The sequence below is a fragment of the Mobula hypostoma genome, chromosome 2 (assembly GCF_963921235.1).
Source record: "Mobula hypostoma chromosome 2, sMobHyp1.1, whole genome shotgun sequence".
NCBI lineage: Eukaryota > Metazoa > Chordata > Chondrichthyes > Myliobatiformes > Myliobatidae > Mobula > Mobula hypostoma.
Window position 1 is genome coordinate 201,581,545 of NC_086098.1, and position 12,456 is coordinate 201,594,000.

The window sequence follows — 12,456 nt, forward strand, 5'->3', positions numbered from 1 at the left end:
TGTCTACAACCTCAGCAGTGTTATGAATGTCTCCTTGGTTTTCAAAAAACACAGTAAAGGCGCGAGACAGACAAGAAGCCTTTTTCGGAATTTCTTCTGACTGCTCTGGACCCTGTTCATTCACTGGCACCTTGCCCTAAGTTGCTTTGTAGAATAGGATTCTGAACCAGAGCCAGTCATATTGGTTAGTATTCCAGCAGGGTGTTCTGATATTGGCAATAGCCACATAATAAACTGACACACTTGTGGCATTGAAATCCCTTGTCACCCCTGGTGAGAGGGATGATGGGTGTATCTGATCCCGTGGTTGAAAGAGCAGGGATAAAGCTGGAGTGACCTTTATTGAGATCCTGTTTATGACCTTGTTAACCTTTGGCAATTGTCTAACAAGTAGTGTCCTGGGAACCAGAGGTTTGTTTTCTCAAAGGTGGCAGGGCTTTAGAAATGTGCATCCAATGTTTATTGTGCTCATTGCATGTCATTTAATAGAAATTAGCTAACAAGCTAAAGCGGCTTCTGACTAGGGCAAGATGCAAATGTCTCTCATTATACAATGATTGCGTGTGTGTGTGTGTGTGTGTGTGTGTGTGTGTGTGTCTTAGAGTGTGAGACAAATTTCATTCAAATTTTTATAAAGATATGATTTTTGTTGATGATAATTTTTCAGCTGTGGCAATTCTGCTGATAAGTACTGTTTATGATCTTCCAGAAAACACTTGATGATTTCCTTCATAAAAAGCAGAAGTTAAATCTGTCAATTGAATACACAATTGAGGACATGGATTAACAGCGAGAGAGGAAAGATTTGCAACAGACCTGAGGGGACTGTTGTGTATTTAATAATATTTGAGTAATTCTGTAAATATTTTGCTTGATTAAGTGTTCCTTGTTGTTTACATAATGCATTGTGGGTTACATGTAAAAGTATGCAAATTGCACACATCATTATGCAGCTCTGTCATAAGCACACCCTTGTTTAAATTAAAATTTAACATACACGAGTTATTCTGGGCTCTGTGTTTTTCTTTCAATTAGCTTAAAGTTTTAGAATTACAAAATATAACAATGGCAACGAGGAAGTTTTAAACGAACCCGAGACAACTACCTACCTGTTGAAGAGCAGCAAGATGCTCGAGTTAAAAAAAAATGGCTAGTGTCTTCACCCCTTAAATTCAATACTAAAGATCAGGGAGAAATGGCAATGGACAAAGCAGTGTGCGGTGGTTTTCAAAAGGTAAAAGAAATGGTAACATCAACCACTGTCCTCAACATAATGATCCACATCATCCAGTGAGGATTGCCTGTGATGCCTCATCTTATGATATAGGTGCAGTCATGTCACAGGTTATGAATGATGGAAGTGAATGCCCAATAGCCTTTGTATCATATTCCCTTACCGCTGCAGAGAAAAACTACGCACAGATTGACAGAGAGGCCTTGGGTCGGCTTTGGGGTGTAAAACTTTGCAACCATTTTAATCCACAGAAGGGTGCACTACAAACAGCAGCAGCATGAATGCCGAGATGAACTCTATTTCTTTGAGGACACAATTACAAGATTGAATTCAAGAAGATGACTAATCATGAAACTGCTGATGGTTTGTCCTATTTGCCATTGGAAAAGGAAATACCTGAAAATTTTACAAAAGAGGACACTCCTGTTGACGTATTCTCCTCATGCAAATCAAAATACAACCTATTACAGCAGAGGTGATCCAAAGAAAAACCAGAAAAGACCCCACACTGTCTCAGGTCTACATAATCACCCAAAATGTCTGGAATGTGCAGCAGAAATCCCAGTTCCCCCATTTTTTACCAGTGCCAGGATGAACTTGCCCTTGACAGGTGTTGTCTTATGTGGGGATTGAGAGTTGTTGTACCATCCAAGCTGAGAGCTAAAGTGTTGGAGGAGCTACATACCGGTCATCTAGTTGTGGTGAAAATGAAAGTGTTGGCTCGAAGCTTTGTCTGGTGGCCTGGGATAGATCAGCAACTCGAGCAGCTTGCCATGCACTGTTCAGAATGCCAAGAGCAGAGCCTCTCCATCCCTGGGAATGGCTGGCATCGCTCTGGCAGAGGATTCATGTAGATTTTGCTGAACCATTCATAGGCACAAATTTCTTGATAGTAGTAGATGCGGCTACAAAGCAGCCGGAAGTGTTCCCAATGGTCTCCACTACAGCCTCACACACTGATGTGTTGAGAAGCCTCTTCTCAAGGACTGGTATTCCAGAACACTTAGTTGGTGACAATGGACAACAATTTGTTGTGGGGAAGTTTCAGTCATTCCTGAAAATGAATGAAACAAGACATATTACATCCAGCTACAAATGACTTGGTGAAAAGGTTTGTCCAGAGTCTAAAGAACACACCTCGAACAATGTCAGCAGAACACACTACACGGACACTGAATCAGACGCTTGCCAATTACCTCCTCATGTAATATAATGTGCGCACTCCACAACCAACAACACACCAGCTTTGCTGGTCCTGGGTCACCCTTTGCATTCACACCTAGATCTTCTCAAACCGAATCTCCAGAAGAGTATGCAGAACAAGCAACTGGGACAAATTAAAGTCTCCTTAAACAAGGAGTTTGATGTTTCACTGCTGATGAGGGACTACAGAGATGATCAAAACTGTGTATGTGGAAAGATTAAGGACAGAACTGGATACCTCTCCCACACAGCGGAGATTGCATCTGATGTTGTCTGGAGATGACACATCAATCTATTGAGGAAAGTAGAGTCAATTGTAGAGAAGAAAGGTGGATAGAGCTGCCAGCACTACTTCCTGCAGCTGCAGAGTCAGCTCCTACAACCACAATGGAGGAGTCGCCAAAACCTGAGATCGTTTTACAGCCACAAGTCTCATCTGCCAAGCAGAGTGAACGCTCTTGTCAGGAAAGACACTATCCCACAAGAATAAGAAATCCTCCACAGCGATTAAATCTTCAGGCCTGAATGGAACAATTTAAAATTCACTATGCTATGGATGTGTATATAGTGGTTGTATTATATAGCATATTGTATGTATGTATGTATGTGTGCGTATATATTAGCTTAAGCAAACAGGAGTGTTGTGTATTTCATATTTCAGTAATATTTGAGTAATATTACAAATAAGACTCAAAGGTGGACAACCTTCCAAGTGAGTAGATGGAAAGAGTAAATCACAAACTGATATTAATATAAGAATACATTAAACTGACATTAATATATTAATCAAATGAAAAAAATGAAAGGAGGGAGATTGAAATTGGGCACAACAACCCCTCACTCAATGTCAGCAAGGAGCTGATTATTGACTTCAGGAGGAGGAAACCAGAGGTCTATGAGCCAGTCCTCATCAGGGGATCAGAGGTGAGAATGGTCAGCAACTTTAAAATCCTTGGTGTTATCGTTCCAGAGGATCTGTCCTGGGCTAAATATACAAGTGAAATTTCAAAGAAAGTGCAACAGCTCCTCTACTTCCTAAGAAGTTTGCAAAGGTTCAGCATGACTTATAAAATTTTGATAAAACTTCCATAGATGTGTGGTGGAGAAAACATTGACTGTTTCCATCATGGACTGGTATAGAAATACCAATGCTCTTGAATGGAAAACCCTGCAAAAAGTAGTGGATATGACCCAGTCTATTACAGATAAAGCCATCCCCACCATTGAGCACATCTACATGGAGAGCTGTCAGAGGAAAGCAGCCTCCATCATCAAGAACCACCTCCTCTCAGGCCATGCTCTCTTTTGGCTGCTGCCATCAGGAGTATAGGACCTTCAGGACCCACGCAACCAGGTTTAAGAAAGATTATTACCACTCAACCATCAGGCTCTTGAACCACAGGGGATAACTTCAGTCAATTTCACTCACCCAATCACTGAACTGTTCCCACAACCTATGGACTCACTTTCAAGGACTCTTCATCTCATGTTCTTGATATTTATTGCTTATTTATTTATATTATTTTCTCTTTTGTACTTGCAATTTTTTTTGTCTTTTGCAAATTGGTTGTTTGTCCGAACCATTGGGTACGGCTTTTCATAGATTCTGTTGTGTTTCTTGAATTTACTGTTTAGGCTTGCAAGAAATCTCAAGGTTATATATGGTGACATCTATATACTCAGATAATAAACTTGCATTATACTTTGAACATTGAAAAAGCAGAATGGTCCCAAGATTATATAACCTTATTCATGTGGATAGATTGCTGAAGATGAGAATATTGAGAAATGAGTTAACAGAATAATGAAGGGACCCGAAGAGGCAGGAGAAGTTATTTGTTGTGGTAGAGGAAATGAGAATCGGGGGTGCCAATTTAAGCAACTGGAAAAAGGATCAAGCAATATGAGGAATAAATATTTTTAAACAGTGAGTAGTTATGATCTGAATTTAAATGCCTCAAAGGGATGCAAGTAGATTCAATCATGGTTTTCAAAAGGAACTAGCTAAGTGTTTGAAGAAGGAAAATAATGCGTTGCAAAAGGGAAGTGCTCCGGAAGGAGAGGAATTGGAATGCTCTTGCAAAATATTGGCGTGGACTTCATGGTCTGAATGTGCTGTAATTATTCCATGGTAAATGTATAACAGACTGATTTTGTTGTAAGGAAACGCAGCTTCATCTATTTTCAAACAAAAGCAGATACTTCGATTTGTTAAAAGTGAAAAAGCAAGAAATTGTTGAGTTCCTGAAGGACTTGTAATCCTATGGTTCTTTAAATTATCACAGATAATACAATAATTGAAAATATTAATGGGATGTTAGCCACTATATCTGAAAGACTTTAATACAAGAGAGTGAAGTTTCTACCACAGCATTGTAAGTATGTGTTGGACCTGGATGGGGCACAGTACTAGACAGGCCAAAGAAAACATTCAAGAAAATGCTCAATAGCCTCCTTGAAGAAATATATAATTTCCACTGACATTGGGCATCTCTAGCCCACAACTGCTCAACTGGAAGTGGAACTTTGAATGGTATCTGAAACTTTGAAGCCTTACTCTAGAAGCATGCAGAGGCCCTGCCTAAAAAGCTACCCATGTTTGCTTCATCAGTGGAAGATTCTACAGTCCCCTTAGCTTCATTAGCTGCCACAGAGCACACAACAATGGAGTGGAAATAACTGATCCCCCATCTCAAGAAACTGCTTAAGAAAGAGGAAAAAAATCTTGTTGATTAAATGATTAAGATTGGGAGGCGTAATGTAAAACTAGAGCCAGACTTTCAGGACCAAAGCCAGGAAATATTTCTACATGCAGCAGTCCATAAGACCATAAGACAAAGGAGCAGAAGTCGGCCATTCGGCCCATTGAGTCTGCTCCGCCATTTTATCATGAGCTGATCCATTCTCCCATTTAGTCCCACTCCCCCGCCTTCTCACCATAACCTTCGATGCCCTGGCTACTGAGATACCTATCAATCTCTGCCTTAAATACGCCAATGACTTGGCCTCCACTGTTGCCTGTGGCAACAAATTCTATAGATTCACCACCCTCTGACTAAAAAAATTTCTTCGCATTTCTGTTCTGAATGGGTGCCCTTCAATCCTTAAGTCATGCCTTCTCGTACTAGACTCTCCCATCAGTCATAAAAGTTTGAAATATTCTTCCCCATTTGCAGTTGATGCTGGGTGAACTATTTATCTAATAGATATATGATAATAACATTATTTAAAGAAAATGGTAAGAATTGGTGTATGGAGCTATGGATTAAATGTTATCTCATCAAATTTTCAGTGCAGCTTTTAGGAGCCAGATAGAGCTAGCCTTTCTTCTGATGTTTACACTCACACTCTCACTCTAATGCCATACTCGATTTCACACTCACATGCACATGTTGTACTTTATCCCACACTCACAGCAACACAGCATACTTGATCTCATATACACAAACACACACCATACTCGATGTTACAATCACACACACATGCACACAATACTCGATCTCACACACTCACACACGCATACACACACACACACACACACACACACACATGCACATCCACGTGCACACACACAGCATACTCAATCTCTCACACCTACGTGCGCACACACACCATATTCAATCTCACACACGCACACACACACACCATACTTTCACACACACACACACACACACACACACACACAATACTCGATCTCTCACACACGCGTGCGCACACACCATACTTGATCTCACAATCTCTCTCTCTCTCACACACACACACACACACACACACACACACACACACACACACACACACACCATACTCAATCACACACTCATGTACACATGCCATCCTCATTCTCATGCAATTTGCTCAGGACACAAAATCAATACAATAAATTTAACACCTGGTACAGAGAACTTTCCCCCAATTTCAGTTAATTTCTGAGGACTTTAGAAACTGTTTGGTATTACATTTGTTTATGCTTCTTAATATAAGGCTTACATCACTTCTCTAATTCTTTTTGATATGTTATGTTCTTTAGAATTCTTGTTGAACCAGAGCTGCAATGAGTTTTGTTGTTGAGTTGTGCTGGTAGAACCTAAAGCAACTACCTGTGAGCAGGTTGTTGGGGGAAAGAAGTGTAACTTGCCAGCATTATTGCTCACTCCTGGGCTGATGAGAATACCTGTTTAGGTCAAGTTTGATTCGTCGTTCTCTAATTGTCGCTGTACTCTATTTGATTGGAGGAATGTTCACATTGTTAAACACTAGCACAGCTTGACTGACTATATAACTAGATTTGGTAGGTTGTGAGAGCCTCGCTCTTTGCTGCACACAGTGCACTCAACTGTTTCTTGATTAAGTGGTAAAAACCACATTGAACCCTGGAAAGATCATCCACTCAATGTTTCTGATGAAGTTGTTTCTGAAATCTTTTGCTTTGCCTTTTTCACTACATGTCATCATTATAAACAAGTTCCTTATCAACAGCATCTTCACACTTCTTTCTGTGAGCCCTCACCTGAAAAGAACAATACTCCAGAATCTACATCCAAACCCTGGGGTTTAAACTCCAAGGACGTGTTCTAAATGATTAGTGATAATTCCTTGGGGGAAAGAGCTCAGATTATTATTGTGCTCCCAGGTCAGCTTCTCATGTGCTTACAAAAATAATTCATTGAATGAGCATGGGGGCCCCCCTAATTCTAACGAGAAATAGCAGTGGGGATTCTCAGAAGTGAGCAGTTAGGCCACCAACCCGTTTTGTGATCCTTATTTCTCCATTAAGCAAAGACAATGATATATTTAGAGCTCCTGCGGTTTCTGTTTTCAAGTTCTGCCAGGAGTAGAGCCATGCTTGATGGGAGTGTGAATCAGTGCAGAGATCAGCATGCCTGATTTGTGCCACTCACATTGTTCCGGTAATTAAACTCAATCACAAGGAAAGCTGGAACACTGCAAATTGGCTGTACTCACCAGTATGCCTGATTCCTTGATCCTCTGGGAGCCTTGCCTCAAGGAATTAGTGTCTTCATGGCATGAATCCTTTCAGAACAAGCTGCAAATCCTACAGGATTTTTGTTACTTTTTCTGAGCTGCTTTTTAAAAATGGGACCATTGTTGTCATTTAAAAATGAAGATTTAAGATCAGACTCTATTCCTCAGAAATATCTTCTTTCTTATTTCTTTCATATTGTAGTCCCTGTGCAAGAAAAAAAATGTTAAGAGCAAAACCTGCTTTTCCACCAGAACAATAGGTTTTAATGAATACATAGAATCAATGGTGAAAATTAAGTAAAGCCAACCAAAAATCTGTCAAAACTGCATTACTGTTGTGAGTAATCTTGTAATTTTCAGTCTGATAAATTCATTTAGTGCATTGCAGATAAGGGAAGTGGGCAGAGAAAAAGCAGTCCTTGAGATTATTTGTAGTTCCTTTAATGCAGAAACCTGTCAACGTCCAATAAACTAATAGAATCTGACAGGATAAGTGTGGCTCAATCTGTAATGAGGTATAGCTCTTCCAGAAACGCGCCTTTCTCTCTGGGTCTGGTGCCCATCATCAAATGACACAGTGGTGACAGACAAGTATGGAGTTATTTCTTGGAAATTTATTCTATACAAGGTATGGTTTTCCCAGTTTTTTGTGAAACCTGAAAAGAAATCAATGTCATGATCTGTGGTGAAGAAAACAGAATTAACGTATGAAAGTAACGTTAATAATGATACTAGTAACACACACAGAACATTGGAGGGTCAGCCCAAAATGTTCATGTTTTATTTCCCTCCATGCTGAGTTCCTCCAGCATTTTGTGTGCATTCCTCAAGATTTCCAGCATCTGCAGAATCTCTGGTGTCAGTGATACTGCAAACACTTGGTAAGTCTTTGTCTGCCAAATGTCTTACCACATTTTGTCCCATAAAATAACAAAAGGACCTCATCCTTCTGAACTCCAGTGTGAAGAAATTTAATCTGATTGGAAACTTCAAGAAACTTTGAACATTACTTCACTTTGAAGTCTTTAAACACCAAATGATGTTTCTTTCCATTTGGAGAAGAGGGTGATAAAGTATATAGCCATTCCAATTTCCAGAGATAGAGCAGGCTAGGTATAATATGCTTAGATGAAGTGCAGAGCTCCCTTTATTCAAATCACATACCTTATTCCAATCTCAGAAGCATTCTCAATGCAAGAATGTGACACATTCTGTTTCCCCTAGCAGCCACGATGCAGCTTTCAATGAGAACTTGCAAATTTAGAGCTGCATTATGATTTTCAGGCTATTCCCAGTAGAAACGAGGCTGACAACTGTGCAAATCTAGTTCAATTAGATCCCTTTCAGTAAACCAGTTGGTGCCGAGTACATTTTTCATTTATGCTTTTGTGCACTTCACCGAAATCTGAGTTTGGATACTTCACAGTGAAAGCACAGCAGTACATTATTTATTAATGACACTGACATTTTTCAAAATTATGATGTCATTTTCTGCCCCTCCCCCCTCCCCCTTTCCTTTGCTCCTCCACTTCCCCCACACCCACCCCCTTCTCCCTTTTCTCTGACCCTACCCCTCCCCTTCCCCTACCCCCCTCCCTCTCTGTCCTTCACTCACATCCACTCTGATTATCTCTCTCCCTCTCTGTCTGCCCCCCGCCCCCAGTGTTGATAACTGACCTACCCTTGCTCATAAACCAGAGAGCCGATTTACATTACCAGTGTAGCCGGTGAAGGAATGAGGGCGGAGAAAAGTGAGATCAGTGATTTGAGATTAAGGGTGTGTCCAGACAATGAGGGTACTGTCTTGGGGATAGACACACTGAGTAAGGCAGGTGCTATAGATTCAGGAAAGGGTGGAATCACACAGACAAGACAGGGACCATGAACATGTGAGATCCCCAGAGACACCTTGGTCCAATGAGAGTCAGCGACCACAAGCAAGGAGGGGAGATAGGACAATGTGTGGGAATCATGCCCGGAGGTGCCAAATGTCAAAGACATTCAAGAACTGTTAAGAAACAGTGCAGCTGCCTGCAGAAGTGGCAGCAATTAAAAGGGGAGAGTAAGGTGCAGAAGGGCAGCGAGGGTGCAGATCATGGGGCAAAGAGAGAAATGGAACATGACTCAACAAAAATTGCAAGTATACAGGAAAAAAACTACTAAAGCAATTTAATAAGATTATATGGGAGTGTGAAGGACCATTGTAATCAGGTTAACACACACAGGGACTGAGCAAAGCAGTAGCAACGTATTGTTGATCAGGGAGAGAAGATATTCCAGGTCATGATAAGGGAGTTGTCTGAAAAGAAAGGGTTGGGTTTTGCTTCTTGGTGGATAGGACCATCGGTGGTACTCTTGACAAGTGACATTTGTGTTTCTTTGCAGACCCAACGTTGCAGCCACGGGAAACACTGGACTCAGCTTAAACAGCATGGTTATATGTGGATAGCGGCAGATAGCAGATTGTGCTAACGTGTGTACTACAACTAGCCAGATGCTAACCTCAGACTCACAAGTAAACCAGCACCATGACCTGGCTCATGGCTGCCAGTGGGTCCTCAGACTTAGAAACCATAGAAACCATAGAAAAACTACAGCACAGAAACAGGCCTTTTGGCCCTTCTTGGCTGTGCTGAACCATTTTCTGCCTAGTCCCACTGACTTGCACACAGACCATATCCCTCCGTACACCTCCCTTCCATGTATCTGTCCAATTTATTCTTAAATGTTAAAAAAGAACCCACATTTACCACCTCGTCTGGCAGCTCATTCCACACTCCCACCACTCTCTGCGTGAAGAAGCCCCTCCTAATGTTCCCTTTAAACTTTCCCCCCCTCACTCTTAACCCATGTCCTCTGTTTTTTTTCCCTCCCCTTGCCTCAGTGGAAAAAGCCTGCTTGCATTCACTCTATTTATACCCATCATAATTTTATATACTTCTATCAAATCTCCCCCCATTCTTCTACACTCCAGGGAATAAACTCCTAACCTATTCAACCTTTCTCTGTAACTGAGTTTCTCAAGTCCTGGCAAAATCCTTGTACACCTTCTCTGCACTCTTTCAACCTTATTTATATCCTTCTTGCAATTTGGTGACCAAAACTGAACACAATACTCCAGATTCGGCCTCACCAATGCCTTATACAACCTCATCATAACATTCCAGCTCTTATACTCAATACTTTGATTAATAAAGGCCAATGTAACAAAAGCTCTCTTTACGACCCTGTCTACCTGTGACACCACTTTTAGGGAATTTTGTATCTGTATTCCCAGATCCCTCTGTTCTACTGCACTCCTCAGTGCCTTACCATTAACCCTGTATGTTCTACCTTGGTTTGTCCTTCCAAAGTGCAATACCTCACACTTCTGTGCTTCTTTAACACTAAAAAAACAAACAAGAATTTCTCCATGTGACTTCTCCATTGTCCTCTCTGCCAGCTTCTTCCTCTTCAATAAATCATACCTTTTGTCCAGTTCAACCAACTTTTCAATTTTCATTTTTTTCCTTATAAATTTCTATTCAGTTTGCTAATAAACCATAGTTAAAATCCTCACCCTGTTTTTAGATCTATGATGTTTTATAAAGTTTCACCAATCAATCTTACTGGGTAGTGCATTGCCCATTCCATACCATTACCACACTTGAGGTGTCACAGTATTAATTAATGGAACTCCCTCCACAAATGACTGTTTATTCCTCTCCATAGATGCTGCCTGGCTTGCTGAGATCCTCCAGCATTTTGTGTGTGCTGTGATAACAGATGTACAATAACTGTTTCTTCATAATCTAAAATATTTAAAATTGTACAAAATATCAAGGGGCTGCTTGTTGATATCTATGTATCAAACCTAGGCAAGCATAATCTTAAAATCTCTGTTAAAGATCCCCATTTGGAATCAATTTATGGATCTGGTTGTGTGGTCAGTTCCTAACGCAGTAAGCAATTTGCACTTGAAATTCCTCGCTGGGTTGACTGGTTTTAGGCATATCATTCTGAAATAAACCAGCAGAACAAATGCAAACTTTAGACTCCAATCTTTACCTTAGACTGGAATTGTTTATGCACCACAACAGTCATCCTGCCGAAATATGTTGTGTCGAGTGAGAAGCACGTATATGTTTGTTCATTAGCACTAAATTTAGTAGGAGCCAAAACAGCTGTGAGGGCAATTCCTCAACTTCAGGTCAGAATGGGTGTACTTTTGTTATATCCAGGCAATTAGAAGTCTGGTGTAGAGCTAAAGTGATGGACAACCAAAGGGATTTTTCAAGCATAACAAGGACATTCTGTACATGAAGAAACCAGCATCAATACATATTGTTCTTCTTTAAAGATTACTTTACCTACAGCAGGTTAGTATTAAACATAATTAACTGTAATGTTCATTCAACATAAGATTCCTGGATTTGTTAGAGTAGTGCAGAGGTCCCCAACCACCAGGCTGCAAAGCATGTGCTACTGGGCCACGAGGAAATGATATGATTTGGCGCTATGAAATGATATGAGTCAGCTGCACCTTTCCTCATTCCCTGTCACACACTGTTGAACTTGAAATAACCTATCAAATCATACCAAATAACACATAAAACCTAAAATAACACTAACATAGAGTAAAAGCAGGAATGATATGATAAATACACAGCCTATATAAAGTAGAAATAATGTATGTACAGTGCAGTTTCACTTAACAGAATCAGGAAGATTAAGCCAAAACCGATTTGTAGAAAAAAATCGGCACGTACACACATGAGCACGTCATGTATGCACACGTCACACATGCACACACAGGTGCCCGCGCAAGGTTTCATGGTCATGGTAGTCTTTCTCGGGGTAAACACAAGTGTCCCATATTTGACTGCTACTTTTGTCCCTTATTTTGGAGTGAGAAAGTTGGCAACCCTACTTGAACAACCCCACCCCGTCGGCCGGTCCGCAAGAATATTGTCATTATTAAACCGGTCCGCGGTGCAAAATAGGTTGGGGACCCCTGGAGTAGTGTATAAAATATTAATGATAAAAAAGGTATCATA

At 40.6% G+C, this 12,456-nt stretch overlaps 1 protein-coding gene across 6 annotated transcripts in view; it reads left to right on the forward strand.

Moving 5' to 3' along the window:
* Positions 1-12,456, forward strand: part of LOC134342810 (extracellular sulfatase Sulf-2-like) — a 352,386-nt gene that overhangs the window by 27,120 nt on the left and 312,810 nt on the right. The window lies entirely within an intron of this gene.